The 15,709-nt window shown below is 53.2% G+C and overlaps 2 long non-coding RNA genes across 5 annotated transcripts; one reads left to right on the top strand and one right to left on the bottom strand.

Annotated features, from left to right (window-relative positions):
- Positions 1-1,595: 1,595 nt before the first annotated feature.
- On the top strand, positions 1,596-13,120 carry LOC122215728. 4 transcript variants are annotated; one of them, XR_006200511.1, is made up of 5 exons: positions 1,596-3,009; positions 7,144-7,232; positions 7,819-7,929; positions 11,940-12,014; positions 12,156-13,120. It is a non-coding gene; the product is annotated as an uncharacterized LOC122215728 (long non-coding RNA). The 4 variants fall into 4 exon arrangements; XR_006200512.1 differs by lacking the exon at positions 1,596-3,009 and adding an exon at positions 6,147-6,350; XR_006200510.1 differs by lacking the exon at positions 7,144-7,232.
- Positions 10,984-14,720, bottom strand: LOC122215727. Its single transcript, XR_006200509.1, has 5 exons — positions 14,377-14,720; positions 14,157-14,273; positions 13,585-13,662; positions 12,440-12,607; positions 10,984-11,472 (listed from the first exon to the last, which is right to left on the bottom strand). It is a non-coding gene; the product is annotated as an uncharacterized LOC122215727 (long non-coding RNA).
- Positions 14,721-15,709: the final 989 nt, after the last annotated feature.

Here is a 15,709-nt window from a genome sequence, read left to right as displayed (position 1 = left end):
CCACAGAATCCAGCTTGGTTTGGTTTGGGGAAACGTCTGAGCCCCAGAGTTCACCTGCCCTCAGGCCTCGCAGCTCATCTCAAGGTCAAAGTGAAATGTCGTGGGTCAAAGAGAAAGAAAAAGAAACTGCACGGAGAAGGGCAATGAGCGATTAGATCCGTGCCTCACAGATGGGTGCCATTGGAGACGAACTTTGAGGGGGGGTTGGAGCTACACATGTGAAGACCGCAGGGTGGCCTTCCGGGGGGAGAGAGGAGACTCAGCCAAGGCTTGGACGTAGGAAAACGTTTCTTATTCCTTTGGGGTAGACACGAAAGAGAGGCTCATTTGGGCCACGCTGCAGTGAAAAGTTTGTGGTGGGAGCGTGAACATGAGGAAATCAAGTTGTTGGATCGTCGCTAGACCACGGATGCAGAAGTGGGAGGGTTTGTCTGCACTCTGGACATGGTGGGGGGCTGTGACTCTTCCTGGGGAAGAGAGGACTGTCCTTAGAGCTGAGCTTCAGGAAGTCCGCTCTGTCTGCCTGTACACAGGCCCACGGCCCTGACCCTTGCCCCGGGGCCAGGTCGGTGGTCTAGGCCAGGGATGCTGAGGCCCAAGCTTAGTCAATGGGAGTGTGGATGGAAGGAGACTCCAGAGGGAAGGGGTGGTCAACAGCCTTGTCAACCACCTAGAGGTGGCAGGGGTGAGGGAGGATCCAGGGAGGACTCCCGGCTTGCCAGCCCAGGACACCGGGTGGCTGAGAGGAAAGACAAGGACAGCAGAGATGCAGGAAGGAAGACAGTGGTGGCTCTGGGCCTGTGAGCCCTCTGCCCTGGGGGCATTTGGTTCTGTGGGTCTGGACTGCGGGGGCGGGGGGGTCTCAGGATTGGGGGCACAATTGTATTTGACGGTGGTTATACCTTGAGTTTGACTGGTTGGTTGAGGAACACGGGCAGAGGAGAGAAGGGTCAGGCAGGACGCTGGGCTGCCGCTGTCCCTTGGCCCACGTGTGGCCCGTCGGGCCCTGGAACAAGCCTGTCGCTCTCTTCTGTGCCATCCCCCCTCTTCTCATCTTACACTTCCTTTCTGGCCCTCACTTAGCTGCGTCATTTTAGGGAACTTGGAAACCAGGCCTCGTGTCTTTAACTTACAAAATTATACACTCCAATGAGCCGGAAAGGGGCTTTTGGAATAATTCTATTGAAAATATGTGGGTTTTCGCCTTGAAATGATCTTCCTGAAATTATCCCCTTTCTCTCTTTATAAATATTAAAAAGAAGGAATCAGAGCTTAGTGCTTTAAATCCCTATTCAGGGACTTTCTTGTCTGCCTCTCAGGAAAGCAGCCAGTCATTTCCGAGGAAGAAAGGAAGGCTGGCTCAGTTCCCTTTTACGTGACCCTGCCCCAGATCCACCTTTCGGAGTATCCCTGACCAATCCCTCCTTGTCCCCTTACAGCGAAACTGGGCTTTACTGGAATATTACACGTCAGCGTGAAGGGTGTGAGAGAGAAGGCGCAGGCTCGAGGGGAGGGGAGAGGGGAGGAGAGGAGGAAGGCTGCAAAGATGGAGGCAGACAGAGACAGAGAGAAGAAGAGAGACAGAGACAGGGAGGGAGGGAGAGAAATCGCTCTGGGGAGAAAGGGAGAGACATGTGTCCCCTACAGAGACAGGCTGGTGACAGAGACACAAGCTCAGGCGGAAGATCAGGGGGGACACAGAATACAGGGGCAGAAAGCAGCACACAGATGTAAGTGGGGTGGGGGGCAGGGAAAGGAGACACGGGAGCGGGACACTGGCAGAGTTGGAGGAGGCCATGAGGCCAGAGGCCCACAGAATGGAGTTGACACTGACTGACAGGTGGGGTAGGGAAGAACCATGGGAGAGAGACACAGGTGGATGGTGACACACGGCGGGGGGGGGGGGGGGGGGGGGGGGCGGTGGGAACAAGGAGACCGGATGGGCCTGTGCCACCCTCAGGCTGAAGGCCAGCGTGTGCTGGGGACAAACGCGTGGCTCGTGTGCAGGATGACATCTGATGGAGGGAAGTTCCTCGTCCCCAGCCCGGGCCCTCTGGCACCTGCCTCAGGCCCATGATTCCCGTTAAGCCCTGCTGACCTTTGACATCCGGGGGGAATGGGGGCAGAGGGCAGAGGTCAACAGAAGGACCTGAGTTCAAGCATCGGCTCTGCCAATCACCGCCACGTCACCCTGGACACGTCATGCCGTCTATGGAACCTTGGTTTTCTCACCTGCATGGTGGGGGACGGTGATACCCAATCGCGGGGCTGTTGTGCCGCCCGCTGTGAGACACCCGCCTGTAAAGGCCTTGGCACAGCGCCCAGATCGCTACCCTCACAGGAACGGGGGTAGACGTCACCCATGGTGCAGTCTAGGGCTCAACTGCGATCCTTCTGTAGACCTCAGAACTCACCAGTCAGGGCTGACCCTGGGGACCTAGGTGTAAAACCCCTCCCCCACAGGCACCCCAAAAGGGGAAATCTGCGGAGGGAAGGGAACAGGAAGTTTTAGTGGCTGGGAGAGATTCTGAAAAGGCTTTCCCAGGCAGCCCTGGTGGGTACAAGAGGCAAGGGCAGTTGGATTCACCTAACTGGCCTCCACCTCCCTGAAAGGGGACGCGGGAAGAAGGCGCGTGCCCTGGCCCACGGCTCCCTGTGTGGACCTGGAGCCCCTCCAGGGCTTCGTCTGCCCATCTGACCAAGGGTAGCAGACGACAGGCTCTGAGAGGGCCTTTGAGGCCCTGACCCTCAGGGTTCTAGGAGCCCGTCATTGTAAGCAGCCTGACCTGGGTGGGGTGGGGGTGGGGAGGGTGTTCCCGGCTCCCCCTCCCCCACAGACTGCAGCAGGAACCAAGGCCCCAGCGCCTTCTGAAGGCTCGGTCACAAAGCGCGGTGGTCGGTCACCGGTTACCACATAAGCCAAGCCCTTGATCTGCTGTGTTTGAGGAAACTCTTTGTTCCTTTCAAGCCTCTATTCTCTCAGCTGGGGCTGGTGCACAGACCGAAGCAGTGAGTTTGCTCTTTCTTCCTTTTCTTTTTGGATTTTTAAAAATAACCGGCTTGTGTGTGCAGGCAGCATTCCAGAATTGGGTTCCCAGGCTGGGGTTCAAGGCCAGGCACTCCAGCAGCCCCTCGCTCCCGGGAAGGCCTGGGCGGAGGGAAAGCCAAAGGGCCGGGTGAGGGGGCAGGGCATTCAACCTGTGCCCCAGAGAGACTCAGGTTCGGGAGCCAGCCCGGGAGGGCCCACACTGGTGCCCTCCCACCGGCTTCTGGACTTTAGTTTGTCGAGTGTAAGATAAGAGCCAATCGTGGAGACAGCTGCCTCTCTCCCTTGCTGGGTCCGTGCCAGACATCGCTGATCGATCGCCCTCCCCCACGGAGCTTGGATGAGCCCTGAGAATCCTTTTCAGCACGGTGCTCTCTCTGGGTGTCTACCACCAATAGGATTTGGCTTGCAAACAGACCTACCTTCCATCCCGGGACATGGTTATCTCTGAGAGGTCAACACAAAGTAGGCACTCGATAAATATTTGTTGGATAAATAGACTTTCCTTTTCTTTTCTCTCTCTTTTTTTTTTTAAATCTTTACGGCACGTCAACCACTATTTTCGAAGCACTTGCTAGGCTGTGAACAAAGCAGAGTTCCTGACCTCCATCCAACATGTGGGGGAGACAGACAATAAGCAAATAAGCAGAGAGAACTACATCGGATGTCAGGTGGTGAGCAGTGCGATGAAGAAATATGAAGCCGCGTAAAACAATGGAGAGTGACAGGGTGTGGGCGTAGGCGCTCCTCGTAGGTAAGGTCATCGGAGGAGGGCTTCTGGAGCGTGACACTGGAGCAGAGACCTCGGCAAGGCGAGAATCTCTGAGAGCCCATCCCTCTGAGGCTTTGAGGCTAAACTGGTTTGACACTAAGATACTAATCTGCGTTGTGTACGATTCCAGAATTCCACGACTCTAAGAACCTCTAACTAAAATTACACATTTCTACTGTTCTCGCCTCCCATGGAAATGATTCTAGAATTTTGTGATTCTGAAATGTTAGGATTCACTGAAGCATCTTTTTGCTTGAATAGACCAGGATTCATTGCCTACCCTCTCCCCGCTACCCCCAGGAAATGGAGCTGAAAATAGAAACCGTCAAAACAACAAGCCATTCCAGCTCTAAGTGCCATAGTAAACAAATGGTCCAATGTTGCTCCGATGGGTTAATTGCAAGCCCATTCATGAGGGATCATCAGTTGATGGAGAGGAGGAGTGAGCCCCTTGGGAGAAGGGGTGGCTTGTGGCCGGCCCTGGGGTGGGGCAGGTCTGTACCAGCGGCCAATGCTCTGGATGTCTCGCTCTGGCCCCTTTGGCTTTGGGGATCAAAATGGTGGACATTTTGACGAGGAGTGTAAAGAGAGGCCTCTCTGAGGGGGTAGCATTAAAGCCGCACCTGAGAACTGATAGGATGCCAGGTTCACAGCCGGGGGGGAGAACAGTCCCAGGTAGAGAGAACAGCAGATTCAAAGGGCGAGAGAGCTTGGCTGGTTCCCAAAGCAATTGGAGGACAGGAAAATGAGATGAGATCAGAAGGGCAGGAAGGGGCTGGATCCTACAGGGGTTTGTCGGCTAGGATTGGGAACGTGGAAGCTACTGGAAGGTTTTAAACAGTGAGTGATGTAATGTAATTCCATATTTAAAAGATCCTGGGTGCTCTAAGTACAGCGGACTATGGGGGGGTGGGGCACGAGTGGAAGCTGGAAGGCCAGTAAGAGACTGCGGTGTTTGTCCCCGGAAAGAGTGGCAGCGGCATGGATTTACATGGTAGCAGGTGGATCCATCTGTTCACCCATCCCTTCTTTCTGCCCTCCCTTCCTCATCCCTTCATCCATCCATTTATTAACCGAACACTTATTAAGTGTCTATGGAGAGCCAGGCACAATGCTGGGCTTATAAGGACGAATTAAACGTGGTTCCCGACCGCAAGGAGCTCACAGAACGGCAGGTCCCTGAGCCTGCAATGTAACGGTAACGAATGTCCCAGTGCAAAGTACCCCGCGGGCTCATGGGACGTGATTCACCGAGCCCGGGATGTTGGAAAAGGCCTCGTGGAGGACATGTCGGTGTTTGAGATGTTGGAAGGTCTGAGATGTTGGAGGGGCAGCTCGGGGAAGGGTGAGGAGGCAGCACGAGTGAGTGTCCTGCAAATATGTGGCTGTCCAGGTTGGTGGGATCAACGACCAGGTGCGTGGAGGGACACCACGGGAAAGGGGTTCTGGGCCAGCTTGGGGAGGGGTGGGGACACATGCCTGTGACTTCCTGCTCAGCTCCGCCTGCCCCTACCGGAGCGGAGTAATTTAATTAAGTACCAGCCCTTAAACAAGATGCAGCTGTTTAGCAGATGTTGCCTTTCACCCCAGATGGAGGCACATCTTGGCGACGGGCACAGCGTTTCCAGGGCGCCTAATTTGTAAGGCTACGGAGAGGAAAGAAATTCAAGATGCGGCCGTTATTATTTAATGGCCATCGTTCATGACACACACACACACACACACACACACACACCCCAGCACCACAGCCACATGGCCACCATTCCTGTTGGCTCGGAATGGAGACAGAGGCAGGCCCCGGGGAGGGTGATTTGCTGGTTCTCAGAGAACAAGAGAAGAAAAGCAGAGGAAAAGGTCACCAATCTGCAGAACCGCCAAGAACGTTTATGCGAGTGGGAAGCAGCGACTTATCCCTCATTTTGCGCGAAAGGGGCACAATCGGTAACCACGATCTATTGAACTCTAACTCAGGAGCCAGGCGCTGTGCCAGGTGCTTACACATACCTTGTCTCTGCCTCTCTAATCCTCCCAACAGCCACGCTCGGTCCTACCTCAGGGCCTTTGCCCTTGCTTTCTCCCCTGGCCAAGGAACACTCTTCTTTCAGAGGCCCACAGGGCTAATTCCCCAAAGACCTTCAGGCCTCACAATAAATGTTGCCTCCCCATAGAGTCTTTCCCTGACCAGCCTACATAAAAGGCACCCTTCTCCATAAGTCTCCACCCCTTACCTTACTTGCTTGCTTTTCCTTTTCCTTCATTACCATATATATATATATATATATATATATATATATATATATATATCTTGTGTCTGTTTCTCTCCTCTAGAGTTTAAATTTCCAAGGGCAAGGATTTTTGTCTGTTTTATTCCTTGCCAGCTCTCCAATATGCACAAGAATGCCTGACTCAAGACAGAATCCTATAAATATTTGTTCAATGGGTAGAGAAATGATCAATGGATCTCACCGAACATATAAAAAGATTGTCAGGGAGACAAAATTACTCTCCCAAGAGTTACACATCCGGCAAGGGGTGAGTTGGGATTTGAGTTTGGGTCTGTCCCTTTCCTAGGGACTTTTCCTTCTCCGTAGCACTTATCACCGCTTATGTATTATTTCTGGGGCTGTGTTTGGTGTCTTTCTCCTCTCCCACCGGAATGGGGGCTCCAGTGAGAACAGAGTTCATGTGTTTTGCTCATAGTTATCTCCCCAGCACCCAGACAGAGCTCCCCAGCACCCAGGAAGCAGCTCATAAATATATGCTGAGCGACACTTTATTCTCACAAGCAATCCTGCAAAGTATGTTTCCTCTGTGCTATTTTACACATGGGGACATTGAGGCTCAACCAGAGAAGTGATTTGCCTTGCTTAAGGTCATCTGGCTAATGAATAGAGAGCTGGGATTTGAACCCAGGCCTCCTGAGCTCATTGGTCATGGAGAAGGGGACCCCCATTTAACGCTTGCTGGTTCGACCCACCCAAAGGCAACAGCTGCTTGGCCGAAAGCTCCACTCACAACCTACCAGGGAAGGCATTTCCCCCTCAAGGTCAGCAGTGTCAGGGCCGATGTGAAACTCACCCTTAATGCACAACTCCCCAGTTTCGTCCATTTAAGTGAAAACTTTGATGTTATTTTAACCCAAATCCCCCGTTGACTTCAATGGAAGCTTTGAATCCACGAGGAAGGTCAGACAGTGTTTTTGGAGGTAACATGGGCACCCAATGGAAATCATATTAGCATACTCATTATCATCAGGGCCCTTTGAATGTGTTTTTTAGCTGCTCCCTTAAAGTTGACTTGGTGACAATGGATCCTTTCTGTTCAGGAATCACTGGGCCAGAGTGGAGCTGTGGTCGGCTCCTGTGTGCTTTTCTGTGCTTTTCAAATGATGACAGTGAACCCATGTTGCATAAGGTAATGGAAAGAACGCCATCCACCAGGCACCCTGGTGGTGAATGAAGTACATTGTCTGGGTTTGAAAGAAATAACTCTTTAAGTCACTTGTGCTGGGACCCCAGGGATGGGCTCAGGTAACAAAAGGTGTTGCTAAACGGCCTTCCAAGAAAGCTGGCCCCTGTTAACGGGAGGCCCCTGGGCGCAGCAAAAAAAAAAAAAAAAAAGAAAAAGAAAAAGAAAATCAGGAATTGGCCTTGGTTGACAAGATGGTTGTTCAACTTGAGAAAATTCCAGAATTGCCTGGGGAGCATTTACTACACCCAGTGCCCAGCGCCCCCACATCAGACCATTTGGTTCCAAATCCTGGGAAGTGGGGAGACCAGAAGGCATCAAAGGTTTCTAAGTGTCCTCAGATGACTCCAGTAGGCCAAGCGGCAGCTAGTAAGTAGAGCTGAACTGATCTCTTGTCAAACCAGAAGGGAGGGGAAGAGAGAAGTTGTGGGTGGTGACAGTGGAGAGGGAAGGGCGATCGGAAGTCCTCTGGGGATGTGTCCGGGAAGAGGAGCTTCGGAGAAGACACCCTCGTTTTTATTTCTGCTCTTAGGGAAATGTTCAAACTATGGAAAAGTGCAGAGAATCATACGACGACCCCACTACCTGGTACCAGCCTCATCAATCAGCAACACGGAGTCCCTCCGGTGTGAGGGGGTTTAAGGTGCGTGCTGCAGGCCGGTGGGGCGCCCCAGCTTCCCTGGGAGCCTCCTGGAAAGCCCACGCTGCTCATCAGTGATTCCGTGACAGCAGATCCTTGGCTGGAACACAGAACTCCAGCGCCGAGTTCTTGGGCTGGAACGTGATTTGACAGGAGAGCCAACAGCTGGGACACAGCACTTTTGTATTAAGGCAAAAACAGTTATATTCAAAAAGAAATTGCCACGCATTTGTCCTAATCCCTCCTTGACTTGTCTCCTTGGTTCTCTTGTTTGGGGATAGGGCCTTGGGGCTTACCCCTAAAAGGATCAAGGAGGTGAGTGAGTAGCCTGGGAACACCCGGAGGGTGACAGCTGGGCCAGGGTGTCTCCAGAAAGTCCTACTTTGTGTGCTCCTTTGTTCTTCCGACAAAGATTCACGGAGCGCCTGCTTCATGCCAGGGGTCGTGTTCTAAGTTGTGGGTTCACGCAGCTCACACAGTCGAGTGCAGGAGATGGATGGTCAACAGAAAGGACAACGGGCAGCAAGTCGGATTGTGACATGTAGCACTCGTGCTACAGAAAAAAAAATAAATAAAGCAGGGAAGTGGATGAGGGCGGCTGGCACTCATTAGTAAGATGCCCAGGGAAGGGCTCTCTGCCAAGGTGACCCAAAGAAGGTGAGGGAGGAGCCAAGAGGGAGGAGCATTCGAGGCAGAGGGGAATGGCACATGCAAAGGCCCAGTGGTGGGAACATTCCTTCCAAGAACAGTGAGCATGTTGTGTGGCTGGAGCAGAGGGAGAGTGGGGGACGGGGCTGGCAGGTGATGCCAGGGAGGCAGCCGTGGGAAACCGGTGAGGCCAGAGTGGCAGACCATGAAGGCCTGTAAAGACCTTTGTTTCTCCCAAGTGAGGGGGGAGTAATTGGTGGGTTTTGAGAAAAGGGATTGGAAGATCTGGCTTTTGTTTTCATGGGACACCTCTGGCTGCTGAGCGCAGAACGATTATAGAAGGTGAGCACAGAAACTGGAGAAGGCTACTGTGTTCATCCCAAGGAACAGGGGACCGAGGCCCAGATCGGGGTGGTCAAGGTGAGCATGTCTCTGGAACCACAGAGGTGGTCGGTTTCTGGAAATGTTTGCCGGGTAGAGCCAACGGGATTTGTTGGCTGAAAGAATGTTGGAGTAGGAAACCAGCAGGGGGGTCAGGATGACGCCAAGGTGTTTAATCTCAGCAACTAGACAGGGAGGTTTGGCATTTCCTGAAATGGAAGTCCTGCAAGGAGGGATGCTTTGGGGAGGCATGGTGGGAAGTTGTGTTTGGAACAGGTTAAAATTGAGGTGCGTGGGCAACACAAAATGCATATGGACGTATGAACCTGGGGTGCAGGGGAGCGGCCTGCCCTGGCGTCCCGCCGCCCAGATGGTGTGTGATAGCCTGATCATAGGCAGGGGAGTGGACCAAGCACAGACCTGGGCCTCTCGTGAGCCAGGCACCGGGCCAGGCTGTGTCTTCTGGCCTCCTCAGGCCAGAGTCACGCCTGGGGCTTACACGGAGGGGGTTACTGCCCCCTCCCCATTGGCCACTTCCCATTATTAGCATTTACCCTGAGGTTGAAGAGGAAGGCTGATCCAGCCTGATTTAGGATGAAAAGGGCTGAAACTCTCAAGTTAACTGGAGCCGCGGGAGCTGTTGTCAAACTACGTGCAGGGATTGGAAGGCAGGAATTCTGAGCGCGCCTCACAGAAGGTGGTTTAGCCGCCGGGAGACCATTCAGGACCCAGGGCTCAGGACCCAGGACAGAGCTCACTCTCCGGCCTCCTAGGCAGCAGGTGTCTGCGGGCCTCCACCTCCCCTACCGTCTCCCCTCTTCCCTCCTCTCCCTGGAGGTTTGGGCTTCCTCATTAACCCTGCGCCTTCATACGGTCTTGGCACCATCCGACCTGGCCTGGTCTTCCAGCTTTTGTGCATTTGACCCAACCCTCTTCCACCCAAACCCCAACCGGCAGCCCGGATGGGTGCCGATTGGTTTGGTTAATGCTGATTGGTTTGGTCGAACCACCCTCAGCTGTGCTGGGTGGAGCTTTTGCCCCAGGCTATATCATTGGTTAGCCTATCTCTTGGCAGCCTTTGGGTCAGGTGACTTCTCCTGCTCCAATCGGCTGTTGGGGCACTTACGGAAGTGGATACAGACTCTAAGAGCCACCGTGGCAATGGCGATAGTAATAACAGCCGCGTAAGGTATTGATCACGGTGGACTCTGGATCAGGCAGTTTGGGTTCAGGTTCAAACCCTGCCCCTACCACTTACGGTGACCTTGGGCAGCTTTCAACCTAACCATGTCCCCATCTCCTCCTCTTTAAGTGGAGAATAATAATGTTAACTACGTCTTAGGGTTACGGTGAGGACTACTAAACTAGGCAATGAAACATCTACAGGACATATTTAATTAGGGTTGCATTCAAAAATGTAATTAAAAATGTAATCACCGTTGTCATTACTACTGGTCGGACAGTTCTTCTGCCCTTAAGTGTTTTAAAGGCACGTTCTCACTCAATTCTCCACAAAAATGCCAATGCAACAGGCTGTGTTTTTAATCCCACCTGACGAACGTGAAAATGGAGGTACAAAGGAGTTATGTGAATTGTCCAAGGGTCCCTCAGCTAGTGAGGGGTAGAGCCGGGTTTATAACCCAGGTTTGACTGGCCCTTGACTCAGAACCATTGCTCTGAATCATCATGTCTCCTGACGGGCGCATCTATGTGTAACTGCCCACTGTGGCCCACTTCTTCCGTGAGGCTGCGGGTAGGAGCCCCCCCAGAAGGGGCAGCACTCTGCCTGAAACTGCCCCCAGCCCCACCCCAGCTCTCCCTGCCCTCCAAAGAGACAATGCAATCTGCTGAAGTGCGTTCTGCACAGGTCACCAGCTCTGATCTGCAAAGGCCGTTCCTATCCCTTGTCCTGTGTGGTCCCTAATGCCTGAGTAAGTCAGCAGAGCAGGGATTATTCCTCCCATTTAACGGATGCAAAGACTGAGACTCACCAAAAGGGAATCAGGATTCGAACCCAGGTTTGTCCCTTTCCCTTCCTCTATCCTCCCCACGCCCTGCAGGGCAAAACTGAAGCGAATTTGGGAGCCACTGGATGTTCTGGAACTGGGTAAAATTAAGGCGAGAAGAAACTGGGATTAGAGCTGGAAGGCGCCTCCTTGCACTGGGCCCACAGAGGCCAGGAGGTCACTGGGCCTGTATCCTGACCACTGCTTAGCAATGTAGCCAGTTCTACAGTCTCCTACTCATACTCATGGTCCAGAGTTCATTCAGGGTATAAAGAAAGTGGAATGACATGAATTTCTGGTGCCAGCTTAGTTTAATGAAATATGCCCACTACCCCGGCCAAAGGATCGCAGGAAGGAGGGGGCATCTGCAGGCTCACGGCTTATGTTCACCTCTTCTGGCACTTACATTCCAAGCATGGGCCTTGTCCATGCTCCAGGGTAATTTCCAATAAATTTCCAATAAATGATCCCGGGCTGCACATGTGTGGGTGCCTCAGCACATCCCTGGAATCTGACAGACGAGGATATGAATCTCCACCTTGCACCTACTCACTGTGTGGCCTGGGGCAAGCCACTTAACCTCTCGGGGCTTCTCTTTCCTCATATATGATCCTTTCTCATTGGGTTACTGTGAGGACAGAGTAAGATATATTCATATGGTGCTTGTTAAAGTGCCTACGCGTTTATTGTTATTTTAGGCATTAAAATCCCTGGTCCCCCCCCACAAAAAACTTCAGAACTTGCTGTTGGCATGGGAATGATTAAAAGATTTACCTTTTAGGAACATAAAAAAAAAATAATTAAGAAGGAAAGGTTATTATTTTGGTGACAGCGTGGAGGATGTCGCAGGAGGGACAAGAATGGAATTGAAACATGTCCGCTAAGTATGTGTTTGGCTACTGGTAGCAAAAAAAAAATCCAACAGTGCGACAGATTTCTAGTTTTTCCTCAATATCCACTCTCTCCTTTTGTCAACAGAATCCCTAATTTCAGCAGGACATGTGGCAGCCCAGAATGAAGATTACACTTCCCTGCTTTCTTTCCGAATCCCAGGTATGTCCATGTGAGTTCTTACCAGTGAGAAATGTTTTGTGTGGCTTCTAGAAAATGTCTTAAAAAGGAGAATAGATATCTCACTCCTCTCTTTCTCTTTGCTGGCTGGAATTTGAAATGTGACGACTGGCTCTCAAACAGCCATGCTGGACTATGTGATGAATTAAAGATGGCTACTGATTCTTTGGTCCTTCTTCCTTCAAGAGGAAGAGTTTGTTTGGACTTCCTCTCCGCTTAAATCTGGGCTGGCCTGTGACTTATTGGACCAACAGAATACAGTGGAAATGATGCTCTGCCAATTCCGGACTTTGTCCTTAAGGCAACTGGCAGATTCTGCCATGGTCTCTTGGATCCATGGCTGCCAAGGAAAAGGTCAAACCACTCTGCTGGAGAGACCCCCCCCTGGAGAAGCCCTAAGACCTTACGGAAAGGAATTAGGGACCCGGCTGAGCTCAGCACTGCAGTCTTCCCAAACCATCTTGTTCCTCCAGATGAAACCAATCATCAGCTGAACGCGGCCAAGTGACTAGTCAACGCCCATGGATCAGAAGGACCGCCCAGCTGAGCCCTGGCCGAATTTCAGGCCTGCAAAACTGTAGAAAATAATAAACATGATTATTGTTTGGGGAGTGTCTGCTGGGTACCAATACGTAACCAGAACAGACCATGAGATAGAAGGTATTTGTTGAGGATGCTGTAACAATTACACCATCTGGAGGCCTGGCCGCCTCCGGATATTTTGTCCTACACGAAAAGTAGACTCTGTTTGTTTAAGCTTTGATGATACCTTGGGTCGTGGCTCATGGCCTCAGTTTCCCCACGATTATTCATTGGAGCATTAACGCCTGCCCTGTTACCTCCTTTTGCATGTAATACAAACAGTGCATATCCAAAAAGACCATGGGGCGTGCCCAAGTCATTATGATACATTTCATGTGTCCGTAATCGGATACGAACTTGTCAGGGGGCCAACTGCGATGGGTTTTGGAATCAGATATGTTGGGACTGGAGGCTCAACTCTGCTACCTTCTAATGTGAAAAATCGGACCAGTCACTGAATCTCTGTGAGCTTTGTTTCCTCATCAATAAAAAACAGACGATGCCTACTTCCCTTGTAGAGTCTGTGTGAGGATTAAATTAAATGAGATTAATCCATCTGGCTGATAAACGCTGAATATCTCCTATGTGCTAGGCCAGACCCACTCCTGATATTGGTGGGGTCTGGGCTCCCCCCCATCCCCCCAAATCTAAATGTTTAAACATTATACATCAAGCTAATATATTGTTTTTAACATGTTCTATCCTTCTCCTCGATGAATGTAAGTAACCTCACAACAACCTGGAAGGCCAGGTTCAGTTTGGAAACCTCAGACCCCCCAGACGTGCAGAATGGTGGCAGTGGGGAGGGCTGGCCCCTTCCCTTGTCATCCCCAGCCCCAGGCCGCTCTGTGCAGACCCCACATGCATGTGTGTAGACACCCCATGCCTTTACAAGCTCCCTCCACCCCCATGCTCCACACTGCCCTTTGCCTACCCCCCAGGCCTAGTGTTCTGCCTCCAGAGAACATACCAGCAAGAGGCTTGCACAGGCCCTGGAAGCCAGCTTGGAACCTTTGGATTTCAGGAATCCTGGGAACCCAGAGTATGTCTAGAAAAGAGATAAAGTCTTGGGTGGCTATCTCCCCTTGGCCCTGGGGGGGTCATACACAGCTGGAGGAGGGCCAGAGAGAGGCCCTTTAATCCGTGAGGACAAGGGTAGGGTCCCCCTTGCCTGGATCTAAGGGCCAGGTCAGGCCTATGCTGGTGGGGCTCATCAGCAAATGAAACTGGTAACAAGCCACCTGACCCATTCCTTCAGTCTGGGCCTCAGTGTCACCTTGTCTATAAAATGAGGACTTAGCTGATCTGATACCTTGGTTGGAGACCAAGGGCTGATGAATGTCACCAGCAATCTCTTAGAGGCCAGGAGATCAGAAGGCTAGGGGGCGGGTTGAAGAGCTAAGCCACCAATTTACGCTCTCCGTCCTCCCTGTGGAAAGAGCCCTCCTCTAGCCTCAGCACTCTCTTTCTGAAGTCATCATCCCTCCTCGCACAGCCACAGTGCGAGTGATTACGTGGCCACACTTGGAGCCCAGCTGTCACCTGCAGTCCGAATCTGGTCTCCACCACGTACTGGACGCTCGAGGAAATGGGGAAATCGTTCAACTGCTTCAACTTCTCATTTCCCTCCAACAGGCGATTCAGCCTCCATTTTCCCATCTGTGAAAGGGGGTCATGCTCTCCCTCAGGTTTGCTGTGAGCTTGGGGCCGACACAGACACGACAGCATTCAGAAGGGAGCCTGGCACAGGCTGTACACTTACCTGTGCTTCTATTATGTTACCACTTGGTGTTATTTCAAATGATCTTGTCTGTTTTCTCCTTTACTTGTTTACGGTCTTGGAAACACAGACGACCCACAGGCAGCCCTGTCTGCCCCGCTCCCCGCCGCCTCCCGCGCGCGGCGCTTGCAAAGACCGAATTCCAGCCGGCGGCTGGGCCCTGATGCACGCCACCTCCCGGTGCAGAGGGGGAAACTGAGGCAGGGGTGTAGCGCCTGGGAGCGAAGGGCCGCAGGGACCAGCCCCGCCGCCCGCCGCCCGCCGGGCGGGCACAGAGACGCGCTCTGAGCGCGGGTTGCCGCAGCGCGGCGTTTCTGTTCCTGGCGCGTGTGTGTTTCAAGACGCGACCCAAGCGACCGAGGAAAAGAGGTCTCCGTCCCGGTGCGCGAACAAAGGCCTGTGCACGCAAACAAGAACTGCGCGCTTGCTGAAGGGCCTGGTTTGCGGAGCGCAGCGTGCGCCCCGGCCCCCCGCAGCCGCGCGCCCTCCTCGGGCCCGCTGGGGGCGGCGGGGCCGCGGGCACAGCTGGCGGGGAGCAAGCCGCGGCCGGCTCATCTAGGCTATTCTCGGGGAGGGGGGGAGGGGGGAGGGCTGAGACGCAGGGCGCCTCCCGCTCCTCGCCTGTCCCAAGGGGGCGCGAAGGTCACACGGCCCATCTCCAGGGGAAAGCACCTCCCTGAGGGGTGCGCGCCGGGCACGCAGACGGGACTCGGGAACGCGGCCTCGTGCCCCTTTCCAACGCTCTTTCGCGGCCACCTCTCCGGTGCAATCCCTCTCGGCGGCCCGCGGAGGCAGGATAAGTTAAGCGGTAAGAGCTGGGAGTCAGGAGCCAGGGAAATCTGGATTCGAACCCAGCTCGCCACTTGCCAGGTGTGCAGCCAGGTGCAAGTTGCTCTGCCCCATGAAGCCACAGCTTCTGTAAAATGGGGATAAGACAGCCCAGAAGGTCCTTAGGTCAAGGGCACAAATGAACCCCTTCATTCGTCCTTACAGCCACGTCTTCAGTTTACAGAGGTGGAGCAGGTTCAAGGTTGAAAGGGGCTTTTTCAGGGGCGCGCGGAGGGCGGGGGGGTCAATGGCAAACCCTCCAGATCTCCTGAGTGTAAGGATTGTTGGTCTCGGCAGCCTGAAGGGCGAGTTCTCCGGCAGGTTTTATACAGCTGGGTGCAGGTGGAGGGCAAGGTCATCTCCCTCCACTCCCCACCCGCCTCTCGGCCGCGCACCCTCAACCCTGCCCCCCAACCCCTACAGAGGCACAGGCTTCCCCTGGGGACGCTATGGGAACTGGATGGATGATCCAGTGCCTGGAGGGGGT

Source organism: Panthera leo, chromosome A3 (assembly GCF_018350215.1).
Source record: "Panthera leo isolate Ple1 chromosome A3, P.leo_Ple1_pat1.1, whole genome shotgun sequence".
In the NCBI taxonomy this organism is placed as follows: Eukaryota; Metazoa; Chordata; class Mammalia; order Carnivora; family Felidae; genus Panthera; species Panthera leo.
This window is presented reverse-complemented; position numbering and strand designations above follow the sequence as displayed.